At 33.4% G+C, this 20,393-nt stretch overlaps 1 protein-coding gene across 5 annotated transcripts in view; it reads right to left on the reverse strand.

Annotated features, from left to right (window-relative positions):
• LOC123322892 (zinc finger homeobox protein 3) overlaps window positions 1–13,822 on the reverse strand; it is a 191,455-nt gene extending 177,633 nt beyond the window's left edge. For 4 of the 5 annotated variants that reach the window (XM_044910967.1, XM_044910965.1, XM_044910968.1 and 1 more), the window contains exon 1: window positions 975–1,221. The gene's annotated coding sequence lies outside the window, so the exon portion shown is untranslated. Of the gene's footprint in view, window positions 1–974; window positions 1,222–10,104; window positions 10,154–13,484 lie in introns of those variants that run through there. The other variant, XM_044910966.1, reaches the window with a different exon arrangement.
• Window positions 13,823–20,393: the final 6,571 nt, after the last annotated feature.

A 20,393-nucleotide genomic window follows, 5' to 3' on the forward strand; every position in this document is an offset into this window, starting at 1 on the left:
AGGACATGTTTAGCTAGTAGAATGAAGAATACTTAATATGAATTGTTAGACAAAAGAAACTGTTTCGAAAGTGAGATATTACTGATTATATCATTTAGAATATGATGATAACGATCAATGGAGTACCTAGATGCAGACAGAAATACCTAGGTCTGGATCGACTTGGAATTAATGTTAAAATCGAGTATTCATTGAAAATCAGTAGTATATTATATATAAAAAGAAATTCTGATGAATATTGAGAAATACCTGAAATTATCCATGTTGGAAAATGAGAAAGACTCTATGGACTATTGGAAAAATCAAGGGTTGCAGATAAATCCCTCAGGTATCATCAGAATAACACCTTCGAAAATCAAAAACTTTCGAGGGAGAAAAAAGAATTTATAGATGCCGATAGGAAATAATGAGAATTATGTTCCACAATAACATCAAAATCACGCAATTCATATTTTGAAATAAGAAGTTCAAACCAAATACACAATTTAAACCAAGAAATGAAATGAGGAAGGAACTTCCAAGAGACCGGGTGAAACCTAATCATCCCTTATTTTCCAGGTACCGGGTATTCAGAAGATTACCTCAACATTAACAAGATCAGTACATTGGCACCTTCAAAAATGAACCATTGTAATGGATATGTTAAAAAATATTCAGACACGGGAGAAGAATCTCATCAGAAGGTCTGGGGTATGGATCAGGTGTTCTAGCCTGCGATTTGAATAAAAAAGAGGTAGGTGAATCCTTCAAGAATCATTACCATATTTATTATATTCTGCATAATAAATGCAAGATTGATCTGGATAGCACGTGCTATTGTTAATCAGCACACGACATACCCGGAAAGGAGTTATGCAAATAGCAGGTACCTATGCAAAACGACCTGGAAGCTCACGTGGCTCAAACATCCCCCGTCTATCAGCGAAGTCGAGAAATACCTATCGGAAATTTGCATAACTTCATCGCCGACCTACCTGTTATCATGTCCTTCAACGGGTTAATATCCTCAAACACCTGAGTCACAAAAGCAACAACAACTAATAGGAAAGCACTAGGAATGCACAAATTCAAATAACACTCAACATAAAACTGTCGAATCACAACACAAAGACCGATTGGGATGAGCGTACACTAAACAGCGGGCATAAAACTATACAGGTGTCCATAAATAATAATTAAAACGTGTGACTGTGTTGCGCGGACAACATGACCGCTTCGTGTTTGAGCTTCAACTGTTTCTGCATAATGTTGACAGCCAATGAGGGGCGGGACTAAGAGGGGATAACACCCCCACTCTGACACACCTGAAGGAGGGGGGGATAATAGTGGGGAGAAGCGGAGCCCGGTTGAATGCTCTCGAAATAAGTTTAGAGTTAAGTTGGCAACAATTTCATTTTTCTTCGTGTCTTGATTAGGTTGCTCTCCAGTAGACTGGAAGTTTTTCATTAGGGAAATTGTTAATTTGGGGAATTGTAATTAGATTGCAACGTCGAATATGTTATGTGAGAACCCTTTCTATCGACTATACAAAAGGAGAAATGAAAGAATATTGCCTGCTCTAGAGTCTACTGAATCAAATTTTGGTGCACTGTGTTGTGCATTTTTCCCATCGAAGTATCAAAGCATAGTTCATTCAGGAATTATTGTAGTTTAAGGTGATATGAATTAAACATTGTTAAATTACATTCTCTAGAGTAGTCATAGAGTGATTAGAAGCAGTGTTTACTGTTGGTTAAAATGATTATGCTGAAATTAATTTTAGTATAACTCGTTTAAGGCTATTTATAAAGCAACAACACTCTCAACCTCAGTCAACCTTTTTTGATCTGACAATAGAAGCTATTAGTGCATGAGGGTGTTAACTCATTTTTTGCACACAAAATTAAAAACCGCTTATGCCCACACAACTATCAATAAAAACTGCCTTATAATTTCAAAATTACTTTTATAGGCAGTGTATTGTCAAAATTGTCAAAATCTGACTTAACACCTTCATGCACTAATAGCTTCAATTCTATGTTCATTATCCCATCGGATATGATAATGTTTGAATAGTATATTAGGTATGTACCTAGGTGATAAAATAATCTGAGACCGAAAGCAATATTGAATTAAAACATTATATTGATTTAATAACAACAATAACAATAGTTATCCAAAAAGAAAAATTAAGATCAATTTTGAATTTAGCTATTTTATTGGTTGCCGTAAAAAAAAGAATCATATTGTATTCAACTGTCAATGAATGTTTATTTTGGACCTCTTTAATAAGATTGTGAAAGCAGTTCTTATTCAATTCAGTTTGACTTTGATTGTGAAATAAGCTTAGAAAAAGTTAGAAAAGGATGTATATTTGGTGTAGACGTTATCAATTTGTATCTTTAAATTTTGCATGTTATTACGTGTTTAGACAATTGAAAACATTCATCATTTTCGACTTCTTCACCGGTTATATATTTAATACCATATTTGAGGTCATAAAATACTTAATAGGGGTATAACTCCTGCATGCTGTATCAATTTCAGGTATTATTAAAAATACATTAAGTAATATTGTCAAATTCACGACGAGTCAGAAAATGACGAATTTTGATATAGCCTTTTTTGTCTCAAAAAATGGGTTCACTCGTATAGACAAGTCAATATCATATCCTACTTTTAAAAAAATATCATAATTTTAATTCAATTCTAATAATCAAGCAAATCAGCGTTAAATATCCTTTTCTTCGAAGTTTTCGTTAGAATAGGTATCATATATAGATGTTAACTTCAATTGGACTGAAAGTTATTTGAATTTGGGAGTATCAAAAATATATGGAGAAATTGATTTACAAAATGATATTCTCGAAGTTGACAAAAATGTTGCGTCGAATGAAACTTGTGAGCAGAGTTGTTTTGATTGAATTACAAAACATCTGCCTGGATAATTTCACAATTTGGACATACTTAAATTTTCCGATGATCAGTTGTTGATTTTAATTTGCATGTTTAATTTTTAATTCACTAGCTTAGCTCAAAACGTATTAGGTATGTTTTGTAATTTTAGAAGGATAACGTATATATATCAAGAATGGTTAATTAACATTCGGAATGAATTCGAAAAACTTGTAGTTTGATAATTATGATTATACAGGGTGTTTTAGAATCCAGTGCAAAAATTTCAGGAATATATTCCATGAGTAACTTTAAGTCGAAAAGTTCATATTATAAACATAAACCCATAAGCGCTTAGTTACAGAGATACAGGGTGTTAAAATTTAAAACTTTTCTCAGTTTTTTCTTCGGGGCTCCTGCAATTTTCGTAATATTCGACTCAAATTCGAAACATCAATTGAGCTGAAGGTGATCGAACGTGGCAAATAATAATGAAAATCTATAGGGTGAAATTTTTTCAGCGGTTGTTTTCCCCTGAATTTTTTGACGTGTGCTGCTGGTTTAATTCAAAACTCGACTTTAATTCCTCGTTTAGAAACTTTTTGAATCCTTGACATTTATCTGTATTTTTAACCAATTCCGAGAAAATTGCTGCTGAAAAGAAGGCTGCTATTATTTAGTAATTTAGATGAAACACGAAAGATATGTATCCACATTATTTTGTTTTTAATAATGTTAATTTATAATCAACGAAACGATAAATGTGATTCAATCATTAAAGATTCTTAAAATGGTTTCCTATGCAACCCTCTATTAAAAAAATGGGATTTTTCAATACCCTGTAGCCCCGTAGCTAAGCGTTTACGCAACTATACAGGCTATCCCAAAACTAGTGAATCAAACGTCACACCACGATAGAGTAGATCAAATATGTACTATCGAATGTCACCAACATTAGTTCAACGAAAATGTACCGTTTCCAGAATAATCAGAATTTAATTGAAATACCTAAAGTTGCCGATTTTCGAACTATTTTGCTTAATCACAGTTTGTGAAAAAGGATATCGATTTTAAATTAGGTACATTGAACTAAGATTATTGTTTTATCTTTCCTAATTGAAATAATTTTAAGTAGTTAATCGATAACCTAAGTAAATGTAAATTAAAACAATTGTTTTTTCTACACGATAACATGATTTTTATTACTCAGAATAAACCCCCTCTATAGGGGTGATAATATGGGAAAAAAAAGCTATCCTTAATCACAAATTGGCCTTGTGATTACTTTAGTTTTTTTCAGAAACTTTACATTTTTGCTAAACTTATGTTGGTGTCATTCGATAGTATTTGATCTACTCTATCGTGGTGTAACGTTTGATTCACTAGTTTTGGGACTCTCTGTATTTATGTGAACTTTTTGCCTCAAAATTATTCAAAGAATATACCCCTAAAATTATTACAATTAATGTTGGAATATCCTGTAGGTATATGCAGATTGAAATAATGGATTTATGATTTTATCCTTCACCAATTGATAATTGAAAGATTATCTTTTCAAATGACATCTAAGAATCGGAAGTATGTATATAGTGTGAATCTTCAATTCCTATATAATTATCAATAAGAGATTACTTTCGCAGAATAAAAAAAAACAAATTCACTTCGTAAAAATACAAATCAGGGCTATCAAATGACCAAAATATCTCCCAATGTATTCTGTATGGATTATATTAATAATATCATTTTTTCTGAGATGTTTTGTATATTACGGGACTTAAGAATATGTTTGAATATTTCCTTCGAGAAGATTGACACTGAAATTCCGAACAAATAAATTGACAACAATGATATTTACTGACGGCATGCCTGTATTAATTAAACCGCGAACTCCATATTTTATTTATCTACCAATTTATGTAGTAGTGTAATGAAGTGAGCTTATCGCTGATTGTACCTTGTATCAGCCACTGACTTATGGATTAAAAACTCCCAGGGCGGAGCTTAACGCATAAAATGAATAATATACTCTGTACTCTGTTAATGTACTGAAATAAAACAAAACGAGAGAAAGTTTCTTTCAGTGGCCATGGAAAGAGAATTATGTTCAATCAGACATGTTATCTGTGAAATCTAGCTGGTCCCTATTCATTTCTACAATATTCACATTAATTAACAAAGATCAGTCTGTGAATTTGTGTTGAATAAAAGGAAAAGAAGTAGGTATTTAATTTATATGTAGGCTTTCACGGCCTGATACAACTTATGTGAAATGTCCGGGCTTTTTAGTGGTCTTTTAAGTATTTCCCCTGACATTTGGTCCACAACTGCGGTAGGAGTAGGTATAATAACCAGGTGAGACATAGTAATACCAGAACGAGGTTCCTCTGAAGATACAAGGTGAAACGTCAGGTAAAAAATCACCTACTATGTCTAAAAAGTCGGAAATTTGTGATATTCAAATAATTTATTTTTTTGATTTCTTCTCAATTCAAATTAGGAATGAATATAAATTATTTAGATATTATAGATATTATTAGATTAGGAAAACAAGGGGGTCTCTCATCTAGGTACCAACTTAAATCATTGGAAAATAGAGGTTTTCAAAATGGTAAACACTATATACAGGGTGTTTTCAAAGGCGAGGTTTTTCACAGAAGGAAGAAGTTATCAAATTAAGTCATTTCACCAAAAATAGTCTATATAAAATATTCAAGGTGGCTGAGCTACAACCCTTAGAAATTCGACCAAACTTCATAAAATTTCAAGAACAGGACTGTAGAAGCTGACTCCGGCATCGGAAAGACGAAGCAAAACATAAACATATGGCTGGACAATGAATGGTTCAGTACCAAGTCCATCGGATTAGATGCATCACGTCACTTTTGAGAGAATCTTAATTGTTGTATTTTGCAATTTAGGGTGAAAAAAAACTTTAGAAAATCGAGGCAGTTTTTTTAAAGTGCTTATGTTAGTTATGTTGAAAAAGTGCTATGATGTTTCCCCTTTTCATCCCATTTTTACGACGATTGTTGGAATGCTCGAACAAGAAGATTGTGATGCCCATTGTGAAAAAATTCGTGAATAATTCATTTTATTGGTAAGATTTCGAAGTATCATTCTATTTTTTACACTTGTGTCCTAAGTCTCTTCTGTCAATTGGTATCGTTGGTATCGTAAGGTACTAAAAAATAATGAGAACAATTCGGCAATCCTGAGTTTCCATTTTCATTTCAACGTGAATGGTGAAAACCGTTCTTGATTTATTAGCAAAAAATGAAATTTTGACGATTTCGGAAAGTTCTCATAACTTTGAAGTTATAGATCTGGAACTTGAACCTTCTACAGGCACTTTTTTAATTAGAATCCACTGAGAAGCTCAACAAAATTTTTCCTGCTCTAGATTTCGAAGAATTAGTAGGCAAACTTTTTGTTTTTCAAATGCAAACTATTATTGAATTTGTTATTTTTGAATTGGAACAAAATCGTTTGTCACAAGATTTAACGTATAAAAGGTTCAAGTTCCTGATCTGTAAATTCAAAGACAAAAAAGTTATGGGTACTTTTCGAAATTGTCGAAATCTCAGTTTTTGCTAATAACTCAAAAACGAAAGATCCTAGGAAGCTACGGTTTTTACCATTCTTTGTTTCTCTGAAAATAAGGTAGATAAAAGTTCCCATCTCTTTTGTTCTAGCTCATCTAGTTTCTGAGAACCTCTCACTGGACATCGAATTTGACATCTAAACCCTACAGAGGTTTAGAAAAGTGCCGTTTTCATAACGGTACATATCGTTGTTGCAAGAGCAGTATGTTAAATGAACCAAGTGCATACATATATGTATATCAAAAAATTAGTTGTAAAGAATGAAGACAAAATAATAATAAACTAACTGTTGTACCAAAAAATAAATAAAAATAAGTAAGTATAAATAATCATGACTAAATATAAGTAAATAACTATGTAAGCATACAGTAAAAGCATAAAGTAAAGACAAAATAGTGACGCAAAAAAAAGACTTCAGCGCCCCCAATTTGAAACCCTCCTAAGACCCCTTAATCTCAGGATACAAAACTTTTTCTTGGTGGTACATTTCGGTACAAGACTATTACAAAACTTTGAAATAAAAAACAAACTTTCAGGCTTCTCTGGTCGAACGACCACGAGTCGCCACTGCTTCACTTATTTAGAATAATTAGATTGGTCAGATGGAAATAGGAAAATATTGTATTTTTAAAATATCATCACAAAGGAGGCGTAAGAATTTATTATATTCTTATCGAACGGTAGTTATAGTTATACATATAGGCGGACGAAAAGAGGCGAAGGTTGGAAATAACAGTGTTCTGTGTCAGACGCTCGTCCCCAATTTGTCAATCTTGCCGATGACACAGGGTGTTTCAGGCCAGGTGGTGAATGAATTAAAAGAACGCTATCGGTAATATTTCATCTAACGGATGGTGAGTTACACGGGCGTTAGTTGGAGGATATGAGGGAATGTTTTTAGAATAATTGAATGTATGTTGGTATGTAGTAATAACCACTTTTTCTGCTAACCAATTTCAATATAAATTATAAATTATGCTTTTTTCATCATGAATATTGAATACAATGTGCGACTGGATATACAATATATCCCAACTCCCTACATTCAAAATGACAAAGTTGAAAAAAAATGAAAATGATTACTTAAATAGATCCTAATACGACCCTTGACCGTTTATTAGCTGAATTATCGCAAAGCACTGGGAAAAAACTAATCTCCTGATTTGACCATGTGGTTTCGTTTAGGATATTGGCTCGTTCGATATTTACGTGGTAATGAAAATGGAAACTTAAGATTGCCGAATTGTACTGATTATTTTTTAGTAACTCACATGATTTTATGAAATGGCTCATTTCGATACCAACTGACAGAAGAGACTTAGGACACAAGTGTAAAAAATAAAATAATACTTCAAAATCTCACCAATAAAATTCGTCTTATTCACGAATTTTTTCACTATGGGCATCACAATCTTCTTGTTAGAACATGCCAACAATCGTCGTAAAAATGGAATGAAATGGGAAATATCATAGCACTTTTTCAACATAACTAACATAAGCACTTTCAAGAACCTGCCTAGATATGCTACATATTTTTTTCACCTTAAATTTCACGATACAACAATTATGATTCTCTCGAAAGTTAATTGATGCATCTAATCCTATGAACTTGGTACTGAACCATTCATTTTCCAGCCACATGTTCATGTTTTGTTTCGTTTTTGCGATGACAGAGTCACCCATCCCCGTACTTGAAATTCAATGAAATTTTTGTCAAACGTCTGGGGGTTGTATCTCAGCCATCTTGTAGCGTGTTAGGATCTATTTCAGTAATTATTTTAAATTTTTTATCAATTTTGTCATTTTGAAAGTTTTGTACAGGTGATTTTTGGTGAAACGCTTCATTTTCACCAATTCTACCTTCTGTTGAAAAAAGAATACACCCTGTATATTCTATGTATCCACATTTCTGAGTGGTTTCTTCAATGACACTCAACAGTTTAATGATTGTGATGAAAATCTCTTGAAAATTTCCTCCATCATGCTGGATGTATCTTTTTTAATTCAATTTGACCGTACACCCATCCCCGTACTTGAAATTCAATGAAATTTTTGTCAAACGTCTGGGGGTTGTATCTCAGCCATCTTGGATATTTTATACAGACAGTTTTTGGTAGAACGACTTATTTTGTTGAATTCTATCTTCTGTAAAAAAAAAAGTCTCACCTTTGAAAAAATATAATTGTATTAATGATTCACTCCCCTTTAATTTCTTAATTTAAAAAATTAAATCAACTAAATTTGTTAGGAATAATTCAATTGATATAAACTCACAACCATCATTGATACTCAAATAGCGAGAAATCAAGTCAAATATTGAATGAAGGATATTTAAGGAGGTGCTCTGAAACACAAGATATAAAAAGAAAAAGGTGAAAGAGAGAACCTATTATATATCCCAGGAAAAATAATGCATTCATCTTTTAATTCTTCATAGAGAATACAGAAAATGTTTACGAAATGGATAGAAAAAGATACGTCATTTTCGAATTATTCATTCACCATTTTTACATCGTTCAATTCACCCTTAAATCCTTCTAGAATGAATTGTGAGAACTGTTATTTCCTTGGAAAAATTAGATAAATTTTTGGAACGATCAACAATATCAACATTTTACGAGCTGAAAGCAAAGATATCAACTTCGAAATACTGAACCGGTTCTGATATCATGGGGAATTTTGAATTTAAACCACTGCAAAAATAGCGTTATCACCTGCAAATATAGGATTATTCTTTGGTCATTGGTGGTAAAGTGAAATCCCAGATTGTGAGAACGTGACTCATGACTGAGGATCAATTCTAATGATCTGACGAATAGCCCAATCATCTTCTAATTCACATTTCTACCAATGCTTGAAGAATGATCCTTTGTTTGCAGGTAAAACTGCATTGTTTTGTTGTATTTGCATTGGCAGAATTTACGAATTCCCACTGATATCAGAACCAGAAGCAAGGCGTACTTTTTTATGGAGTAATTCAGTTCATTTGAAAAATACTCAACTTTTAGCGTTAGACCTTCAGAAATCGGTTGCAGTACCGACCAGAAATATAAAAAATTCAATTGGATTCAGCAGCATCTTTGTTAAAATATCTGCTATGATCTCACATGTGATTACATCCATTTAAATAATATTTGTCGAGCCCAGCTTATCATCATAACTGATCATCATTCCTTTGTGTAAAGGCACATCGCTTAGTAGCGTTTCAAGTTGTATAATTCCATTTTTTAACAAAGCGAGTACTGTAAAAAGAAGTGGCATAGTACTATTATTTTTGCGCATTATTACAAGACATCCAGTAGCAACTGTTATAATTGAGCAAACTTGTTATTTTCATTTTGGGAAGTTTCTATTCTGGCGAGTAATTTTTTTTTTCGCGAAAAAGCAAATTTTCTCCACCTTTGATATCTGTATCTCAAGTACCTACTCTTCTTTGTGAATAATTATGTAATATGGATTTTGATTCAATCTTTATGAACTTTATGAAGCGGATTGGTCATCAAATCTCAATGTACCATCATAAATCAAAAATCAGAAAAAAACAATTTTTACGGTTCAGTTGGTATTGGAGAAAATAAATCAGTACAATTAATGAAATGAATTTTATCATTACCAAAAAGGAACTCACCTAGGTGGTCTTCATTTCCTGGGGAATTTCCAGTTTATGAGTATTTTTCCTGAAATAAAATACAATGTTAGTGTTTGTTTTTTTTTGTGAAAAAACATAATCGAGTAATTTCAACAAGCAAATAATTCTGAAAAGAAGAGTCGATGTCCTTTTATTTAATTTTATTTCGCCCAAAAAAAGGTATGTGTCCAAAAAATATTTCCTGTTATTAGAACAGGAAACCAGTGAAAGATTAAAACTTTCCTCCGAATCAGGTTCAGGATCTACTGGATAAAACTCGATAAAATCTTCTGGTTGCACACCTTAGTCTGATTTACCGGAAGGATCTATTTCAAACCTTGCGTGTTACCCTATTCATTAATAGGTGAAATATTTATACGTTGTTCGCCTAAGGCCCGGTTGTACAGTTGAAATTCGAGCTGTGGTATTCCTATAAGAATTAGTTAGTCTTCCATAACACAATAAACATTTGATTTATTGCACGATTTTGAATCTCGAATTGTGTTACATGAAATTATTTTTGGGCCTCTTGAGAAGATAATACCTAATTAATTTATGATGATCGATATATTGATATTTTATGTCTGAACTCTTCTTGACCTACAATTGTTCAAGCATCGACATCTAAAACTGTTCGTTCTATCGAAAACACAAATTTTTTTTTCAATTTGCTGTCTCTATTGATTTCTGTATTAAAAAACGATAGATAATCTCATATATTCTTGAAGTGACAATGAAACTTATATTTTATAACAAACTGTAACTGGAAGTAATGTAAGAGATGAAAAAAATTGTTGGAATGAAAAATTGTTGGAATAAAAAATAAATTTTTTCACTTTTTTCTGAAATTTCAATTCCCTTGCTGACAACTTTCGTCAGAACCAGCATACTTTTGAAAGCAGAAAGATTTGACATTGTGTCTGCAATGCTGAATGTATACATTGAGAATTAAAGTGCAAAAGTGGTGAATGATCTTGAACATTATTCTTTATAATTACCTTGAGAGCTTAACTAAAAAAAATGTATATATTTCCATATATATTTTCATTCAGTCATCAATGAAAACAAAAAATTAACGATTTTTCAAGTTGAGGAACAATGAGGTTGAAGTGAAATTTAATGAGAATATCTCCTATGAATCAATCAAGTATCGTATTGCTGAACATTTTCATTTGAACTGAATTGTTAATCTCTCCTGAATTCGATTCATCATTTTGAAGTGAGTAATGTGTTTTTCAAAAGAGCCGAATATTGAAAGATTTATTTTATATTCAAGTGATTTAACTTGGAACTCATTCTTTTATCGTCCAATGTACATGTCACAGGCTAATTGATTTCAAAGCGCATTTGGAAAATTTGCGTCTGAAATATGAAGAAAACTATTTAATATCCTGCATACACTGGCTGTTACTTCATGGGGTACTGATGCAACTACCCTTCGAAAGGCAGCCCTAGCTTTGGTTTTTGTGGCTGCTGAATTTTGTTGCCCCGTTTGGGTCAATAGTGCTTCATGTGCAAAAAGTTGATGCACTATGAGAATTATTACTGGAACTATTAGATCTTCACCTATTCAATGGTTACCAGTTCTTTCAAACATTGTACCGCCCCATATTCGTAGAGAGAGTGGATTGATAAATTCATGAATAAATTTCACTCCTTTCCCGACTCAGTTCCAATTCAGTCCTATATTCCATAATGTACGATTCCTAGACTTGAGTCGCCTAAACCCTTATGGTCCAACTCTTTCCTTAATTCGAATGTAAGGGACAAGGACATTTGTGATTGGATTACGTGCAACATTTCCAACCAAGAATTAGTTAGTGCTCCCTCGTATAGAGTTCCTGGTTTTGATCTTCCCCGGAAAATATGGTGTATTCTGAATCGTATAAGAACAGGTCACGGACGTTGCAATAGTATGCTTTTACGATCGAATTCAGTTTAGAGCCCTAGTTGCGGGTAGCCAGAAGAAACAATAAATCAGGGTTAATCATTTCGGGATAGTTTAAGGGCTATTCATGAAGTTTCCGAATCTTTTTTGACTTGGGTTGTCAATTTTAGATCAATCTGACATATAAAACTTAATTTTATTATCTCACATTTTTCTCCTTTTGTTTTTTCTTCTATTTCAGATGAAATTTTCTGCTAACGTTCAGAGGACTCTCTGTATTTTCTTTTTCTTCGAGCAAAGGATCAATTTTAAAGTGCAAGATGCCCATTCAAAATTTTGGTTTATTTTGTAAAGAGTTTCTCTTACAATCCACTACACTCACGGAGAGAAAGGGTTTTTTACTGGGGTCAAAGCTCTAAGCTCTTGTATCATAAGGAAAATTGCATGTTATGCCGTTACGCTAACCTCTGCTAAAAGAGTATCTCATACACATGCTATAATTATTGTTTGCTGTTGAAAATTGTAATGCTCTTTATCAAAAGAATAAACAGGGTGTTTTCAAAGGTGAGGATTTTTTTGACAGATGGTAGAACTCATCACAATGAGTCATTTAACCAAAAATTGTCTATATGAAATATCCAAGATGGCTGAGATGCAACCCCTAGAAATTCGACAAAATTTCATTGAATTTCAAGTACGGGACTGTGGAAGGTACCAAGTTAATCGGATTAGGTGCATCTCTTTTTAGAGAGTCATAATTGTTGTACCGTGCAATTTAGGGTGAAAGTCTCTTCTGTCAGATGGAAATGAGCCATTTCATTAAATCGTGTAAGTTACTAAAAAATAATGAGAACAGTTCGGCAATCCTAAGTTTCCATTTTCATTACCACGTAAATATCGAACGTGCCAATATCCCAAACGAAAGTACACGGTAAAAATCAGGATATAAGTTATTCCCACTACTTTGCGATAATTCAGCTAAGAAACGGACTAGTAGCGTGTTAGGATCTATTTCAGTAATTATTTTAAATTTTTTATCAATTTTGTCATTTTGAAAGTTTTGTACATGTGATTTTTGGTGAAACGCTTCATTTTCACCAATTCTACCTTCTGTTGAAAAAAGAATACACCCTGTATATTCTATGTATCCACATTTCTGAGTGGTTTCTTAAATGACACTCAACAGTTTAATGATTGTGATGAAAATCTCTTGAAAATTTCCTCCATCATGCTGGATGTATCTTTTTTAATTCAATTTGACCGTACCTTCAAGCAACAGAATCGAATTCGACCAAGAATTATTCATCAATAATTCCAACCCAATCGTTTGAGAACATTTCAACTCAAACTTCATTTTTGGCAAAAAGATATCGCTCTCGTTCTCAGCAATAAGCTCGCATAACAGTAACTGACTGTTAAAATATTCATTCGTGGTCCATTTTGATGGTACCTGAATCCTGCCGAAAAAAATGTCTCACTATAGAGAACACACCCTGTATTCCTGCGGCATGGCATCTCGAATGCATACTTGTCCGAATTGCTTCACAAGATCGTCGGTTATAACACATTCAGCTCACGACCGTCCTCAAAATGTTAGGAATCCAGAGAACACAAGAACGGTCCGTATTCAAAAACTTGTTTATTTCGCATCTCATCTTTCAATTTACACCGCAAATACCTCGGTAGAGGAAATGACTCCTCGAATCAATCACTTCATAACCACTCGCTTATCTTCATTTCCATTGAAACTTATCTCTGTGAGCGCGCGGACAGCTAAATAAATAATAAAAATTTAATAGGGGAAAATTATCGATACATATTTATAGTGTCTGAACATCTTCGCACTTCAACGGGTATATAAAGAGAGGATAAGGTGAAAATACCAACATGTTTCACATATTCCAATGTTGAATTAATTCGGAAGGTATGGGTAATATTCAGCATTTTCTGAATGTTTTCTTCAATTGCGAATCGTGACTAACATAAACAACCGGCCGCGATCGCGGGAATATACTGTTTCTGCATTTATCGTAGATTTCTAAGTGACGGATGGAGATTTTGAATGGGTCAAAGACCCGTGGGTTTTCCCGAATAATTGAATATTTTAGCGATGACGCGAATTGTCCCAGATTGTTGAGTTGATTTTAACAGCCGGATATAAGGAGGATCTGACGAGTTTTTGCTCCGCATAACATGATAGAGAAAACTGAGGAAAGGACTGACTCAAAGTCAGGAAAGTCTGTGCGTTTGGTCATATATATTCATAACTACAGAGGTCACCCATCCAAGTACTGACCTTACGGAACGCTACATCGCTGTCACTAAACATATTTTTCCTATACACTCCAGGACAAAAAAAAACGGACAAACAAAATGTACGCCGAATTCATTTCGGAATAGCTTTTTCAGGTGTGCATCGATTTTGATTATTTTGTTGTCTATTTGTAGGCTATTTCATCTAGTTTATCTCATGATGTCGATTCTGCAGGGGAGAACTGAAAGTTGCAATTTCCTCTAAATTTCTGAACACTCTGTGGTGGTAATTAGTGACGCAATTGTGGGTCTTCAAATGAGTTTTTGAAGCCTGGTCTTCTCTCAACATTTTCTTGTTCAACTCACGTCAACAGCTCTTTTCTAAAAGGAGATACGAATCTTCAAATGAAACTATACAATTACGTTTTTCATGCGCCGTTGTAAAGAGGCATCCAACACCCTCAGAATCATCATGAAGTATCACTCAACCCCTCTTTCCTATTCAATTTTGAGTGGTTCAAGCGTCCCTTCTTAGTTGGTTGATCGTTCAAGCCTCAAATATACGTCAAAAGATGTCCCCCAAACAAAATCATTCGATGTGTTTTGAGAAATTCTTCCAATCACTATGGAATAAGAAATATACGCGGTGAAACACCCTGTATGTGTCATTTCTCATTCATTCGGGCATCCAATTAAGATAGCTCGACGCATTTCGCAAAACCTTCTATGTCACAACCACGTGGTAAACTGCTGCTGTTAAGTAGCTAGAATTTATGTTCAGAAGAGCTCTCGTATATTTTTCACTTTCATGAAAGTTTCACAACAAGATATCTACGCAAAATTTCCGTAATATAGTTTTTCATTTATGTGATGAGACTTCTCCAAACAGAATACTCCGCCCATATCCTCCAGTTTCGTGATTTTAACCATAATATACCATAAACTCAAAAGAGTTGCATTCGGTCAAAGTATCCAATTTTTCGAAATTCACAGATCTTTTTTATTTTTGAACTTCAAATTACTTGAAAACGGCACAATATAAGAGAAAATTTTAGGAATACTTTCATTTCACAAAACGTCCAAATATTCATTAGATAGAGTCAAAGTTTTTTTTTTCCTCAAGTTCAATGGGCTTGCAGGCGTATGCATTACCCAGAGACAAAGTTACTTTCAAGAGTTGAGTTCTTTGAATTTTTGGTTTTTTTATGGTAGGTTATGGTCATAATGAGAAAACTGGAAGACGTGGGTGATATCTTGTGATCGAAACAGATTCATTAAATAAATTGAAAACTATATTCCGAAATTCATTTCATTCGATTGAACCGTTTGTGAGAACTAAAAATAACATTTTTTATGGTTTTTCAACAGCCCCTATCATTTAAACCGAGCATATTCGGAAAAAGGAAAAAGTTCTCCTTTTGACCTCAAGAATTTATTGTTTATACAGGGCGTCCCAAAACTAGTGAATCAAACGTCACACCACGATAGAGTATAGATCAAAGACTATCGAATGATTCGAATGACACCAACATTAGTTGAGCGAAAATGTACCGTTTCTGAAAAAATAGCGTTTTTCTCCCATATTATCACCCCTATGGAGGGGGTTTATTCTGAGTAATAAAAATCATGTAGAAAAAACAATTGTTTTAATTTACATTTACTTAGGTTATCGATTAACTACTTGAAATGATTTCAATTAGGGGAGATAAAACAATGATCTTAGTTCAATATAATTTAAAATCGATATCCTTTTTCACAAACTGGACTGGCCCTGTGATTAAGAAAAAGAGTTGGAAAATCGGCAACTTTAGGTATTTTAATAAAATTCTGATTATTTTGGAAACGGTACATTTTCGTTGTACTAATGTTGGTGTCATTCGATAATATTTGGTCTACTCTATCGTGGTGTGACGTTTGATTCACTAGTTTTGGGACATCCTGTATATTTGCACCAGGCTCACCCTGTATAAAAAATTATTGAGTTTCTTCTTTAAACCTATCTTTTCTCTTCGAAAACTATATACCGGAAAGAAAAAAAGAAAGTGATATAAAAAGAAAGAAGACAGGGTTTCAGGAAGTGTTATTTAGAATTCAGGTCCGCTCATTCTAATAGAAGGTAACCTTGATAATCTAATATCTACAATATATCAGACGGGTGCGAACATATTCGGTGTGAGTGAATTTATATAATGTTTCATCTGAATCTAAACAACTTATACTTAATTCAGCTGAATGTTTCCACAATCAGAAAGATTGTGAATGAAGAGGACGACAAAGATTTCCCTCTATTGGGAGACCCAAAAATGTAGTGGCATTTGAGGATTTTCGATGAATCTCATTGTAGAGTAAATTCCAGAAAATTTATTTTTCTATTTTTCATTTTACTTGTCATATACATTGAAAATTCATTATATATGGATCAATAAATATATATAATCATAATATCAAAGTATTAAAAAAAGCCATAAATATAAGGCAGTTGTCCTATTAATTGCGAGATTAATTGTTAATTTATGTGATATTTTTGTTTAAAGATAAAGTTCCTCTTGCCTTGAAACTTCCTTTAATTATTCTGACTTCCATTGATGCAAGATGATTTTTGTTGAAGAATTTGACATTCTTGTAATTATCTGTTGATTCCTTCTGGAGATACCCATTCTCAGCCACTGCATTAGATGTATTTCATCTTCGAGTTAATTTTTTTGAAATTTAAAACCGATGTAACGTATTCAACCTTCAGCCAAAGAAGATAACCAACATTACGCTCCTGATGCTACTGCATGTTATATGTCAATAATTAAATTTTCTTCCATAGCAAAAATGAATATAGATACATATTCAAAAACTAATTTCTTCTATTTTCCATGCGAATAACTAGATTTGGTATGCCCTCAAACATTTTGTAAACTGATTATGTTCGTCTCATATTTTTTCCGAAGTGATTCGACATTGCGATAAAATACGTAATTACTGAATCTTTTACGTGGAACGGACAACATACTATGATTTAAAATCCAAAAATGTTTTGGCAACATTCATAACCCCACATTTTCGTACTATACAGAGTGGAATGTGTCAAATTTCAATGGCCAACAGAGATGGCTTTAGAATAAGAGCAATTTCGCAGTTCAAGTCAGTACTTTCCTCATTTTGTTCCCCAACATTGTTGAATTCGAAATCAGAATTAGTAAAAGACGTTCATCAGATTTCATGTAATGTTTATATAAAACACTCAGCTGATATCATTTCCGAATAATAGAAGGCTATACGGGAAGGGAGTGCCACCATTAGTCAGCAATCGCAGAGCGCGCCATATCGATATGGCAATCCGACCTGACGACGACCTGTCGTTTCCTCTTCAGTAAAAATACCTAGTAGGCAGGCAGCTAGTCGAAGTTCAAGGCTCGCGAGATGCAAATAGCAAAAGGAGTTTTCGATATCGCTCAATCTCGAGTATGTAACTCATCTATAATAGCAATATAAATATTTTAACATGTATCGGCTGTAGAATTATTGCCACTAAGGCAGTACACGAGTTCACAATGCTATTATTTACGGAATACAGAATTCCTCGCATATCCCCATCGACTCCGGGAAGATATAATGCCGCGCTGGCTCTGAATTCCATGGATCAGCCAGCATACGCTCTGCTCGATGGTAGGATACCGGTCCGAACACTTCTGGGGACTCGGACGCTTCTTCCGATGCTTGGTGAAAGCTCCAAAACGTGCCCGAAACGATTCATTCCAATAAAAAGGAAGAGGAAATCTATTCACACATTTTGAGTTGTAGATCAGATCTACAACAAATCGAGGACAATTTCGGAGTAAACCTGGAATAACTATTTCGGAGATCTGTAGTCAGACATTGAAGGTCCACTGGAAGAACAAAGCGAGACCTGTGATAACATAAAAAACACGCAAGAACAGATGTCTGATGCAATAGGGAAACTCAAAAACAGAAAAACTCCTAGCCAAGATAAGATACCGAATGAACTAATCAAAAACGGAGGTTCAGTTGTTGTAGAGGAGTAAACAAAGTTGTTAAGCATAATATAATAAGTACAGAAAAATACCAGAAGACAGAAAAAATAACATTACAGTATACTTCATTCAAATTTATTCTAGCAGTCGGTTGGCCATGAAATAATTTTCTCAAGTTTTTGTAACTAGAACGAAGTTAGCTTGGCACTCATGAAATGTCGTTAATGTCATAACGCCGTTGCCACAACTAATATCAATTTTTATTACGAAAATGCCGGAAGTGATTGAAAAAAGAGGCAGGGTTTCAGGAAGTGCTATTTAGAATTCAGGTCCGCTCATTCAAATAGTTATACCCTGATATTCTAAAATCCACAATACGTCAGACGGTAGCGAACATATTCAATGTAAGAGAATTTATATAATGTTTCATCTGACTCTAAACGACTTATATTTCAGAAAGATTGTGAATGAAGAGGATGACAAAGAATTTCTTTCTATTGGCAGACCCAAAAAAGTGGTGGCATTTGAGAATTTTATGTTTGAGTGAATTAATGCGAAAAGTTTACTACAGGATCTTCGATGAATGTCATCGTAGAATAAGTTCTCGAAAATTGATTTTTCTATTTTTCATTTGACTTGTCCTATACATTGTAAATATCTTAAGGTACCAATAAATACCTAATTATTATCATTATAACAATGTATTAAGATGAACATCCACAAATACGAGCCAGTTGTCCTGTTAATTGTTTATTCATGTGAAATTTTTGTTCAGAAGTGAAGATCATCTTGACTTGAAACTTCCTTCAATTCTTTTTACTTTTATTGATGCAAGATGATTTTTTTGAAGAATTTAACATTTTTCTAATTACCTGTTAATTCATTCGAGAGATACCCATTCCCAACCACTGCATCATACGCATTTTATCTTCGGATTAATATTTTTGAAATCGACCACTGATGTAACGTATTCAAACTTTAGCCAAAGAAGATAACGGACATCAATTCTCCTCAAACTAGTGGATATTATGATATTATACTGATCTCTAGTATTTTCCATGGGAATAACTAGATTTGCAATGCCTTCGATCAGTTTGTATAAACTTCAATTACTCGTCACATATTTTCCGAAGCGATTCGATTGTGATAAAAGACGTATCTAATAACAGAAACTTTTACGTAGAACGGGCAACATAGCGTTGATTTAAAACCCAAAAATGTTTTAACAAGCGTCATAACCCCACATTTTCGTACTATACAGAGTGAAATGTGTCAAATTACCATGGCCAACCGACTGCTAAAATAAAAGTGAATGGAGTAGAGACATAATTGTTCGTAGTTGACAGTAATTTTTAATTTAATTGGGTTTAAGTCGTGATGGAAATTTCCAAGAAAACTTATTGTCTGTTCTCAATTCGATTCTCAGAAAGACTGGATACTGTGTTGAGATAAACTTATTTTTCAAAACTTTTGAATATTTTTATCGAAAGAAAAATTCACTAAATTTTATTGTTCCTTTTATTTACACTGTTGAGCTAAAGAGTGTTGTGAAATATAAAATGAGCTATTTGAGGTCTCATAGATTGGATAATTCATCTTTGATTTTTTCTCCAAGTACCAACAAAGGATCTTGCCTTCTGATGTTCCCCTCTCCCTGATCATGCATATATTCTGTAGGAATATAGCTCAAATCGATTTCTTCATTCCTTTCATCTTCATCTTGCAGCAGCTCTACATTATTTTCAGTACAAATGTTGTTCAGAAGCACACATGCATTTATGATTTCACTACATTTTTCTGGAGAGTAATATCATTGTCGTTAATAAATATTGCTTATGAATATAAGCAATATTTTCAAGAACTATGCAATATTGGAGCAAAATGACAAACATTGACAGAGAATTGTCGAGTGATATTGAATGTCGAATGGCTTCTACCCACTCGTCTTTTTGTCTATCGAAATTTGTGTAACGCGACATTTGAGAATACCAAATTTCTATTTCATTCGTAATTCTATTTCATTTCGTAATGTCGCATGCGAGAAAGACCCAATAGAGACATTTGAGAATCGGGCCCCAGATCTACAACAAATCGAGGACAATTTCGAAGGAAACCTGGGAAAAATATTTCGGAGATTTGTATTCAGACATTGAAAGTACACTCGA

The sequence above is a fragment of the Coccinella septempunctata genome, chromosome 1 (genome assembly GCF_907165205.1).
Source record: "Coccinella septempunctata chromosome 1, icCocSept1.1, whole genome shotgun sequence".
Taxonomy (NCBI): Eukaryota; Metazoa; Arthropoda; class Insecta; order Coleoptera; family Coccinellidae; genus Coccinella; species Coccinella septempunctata.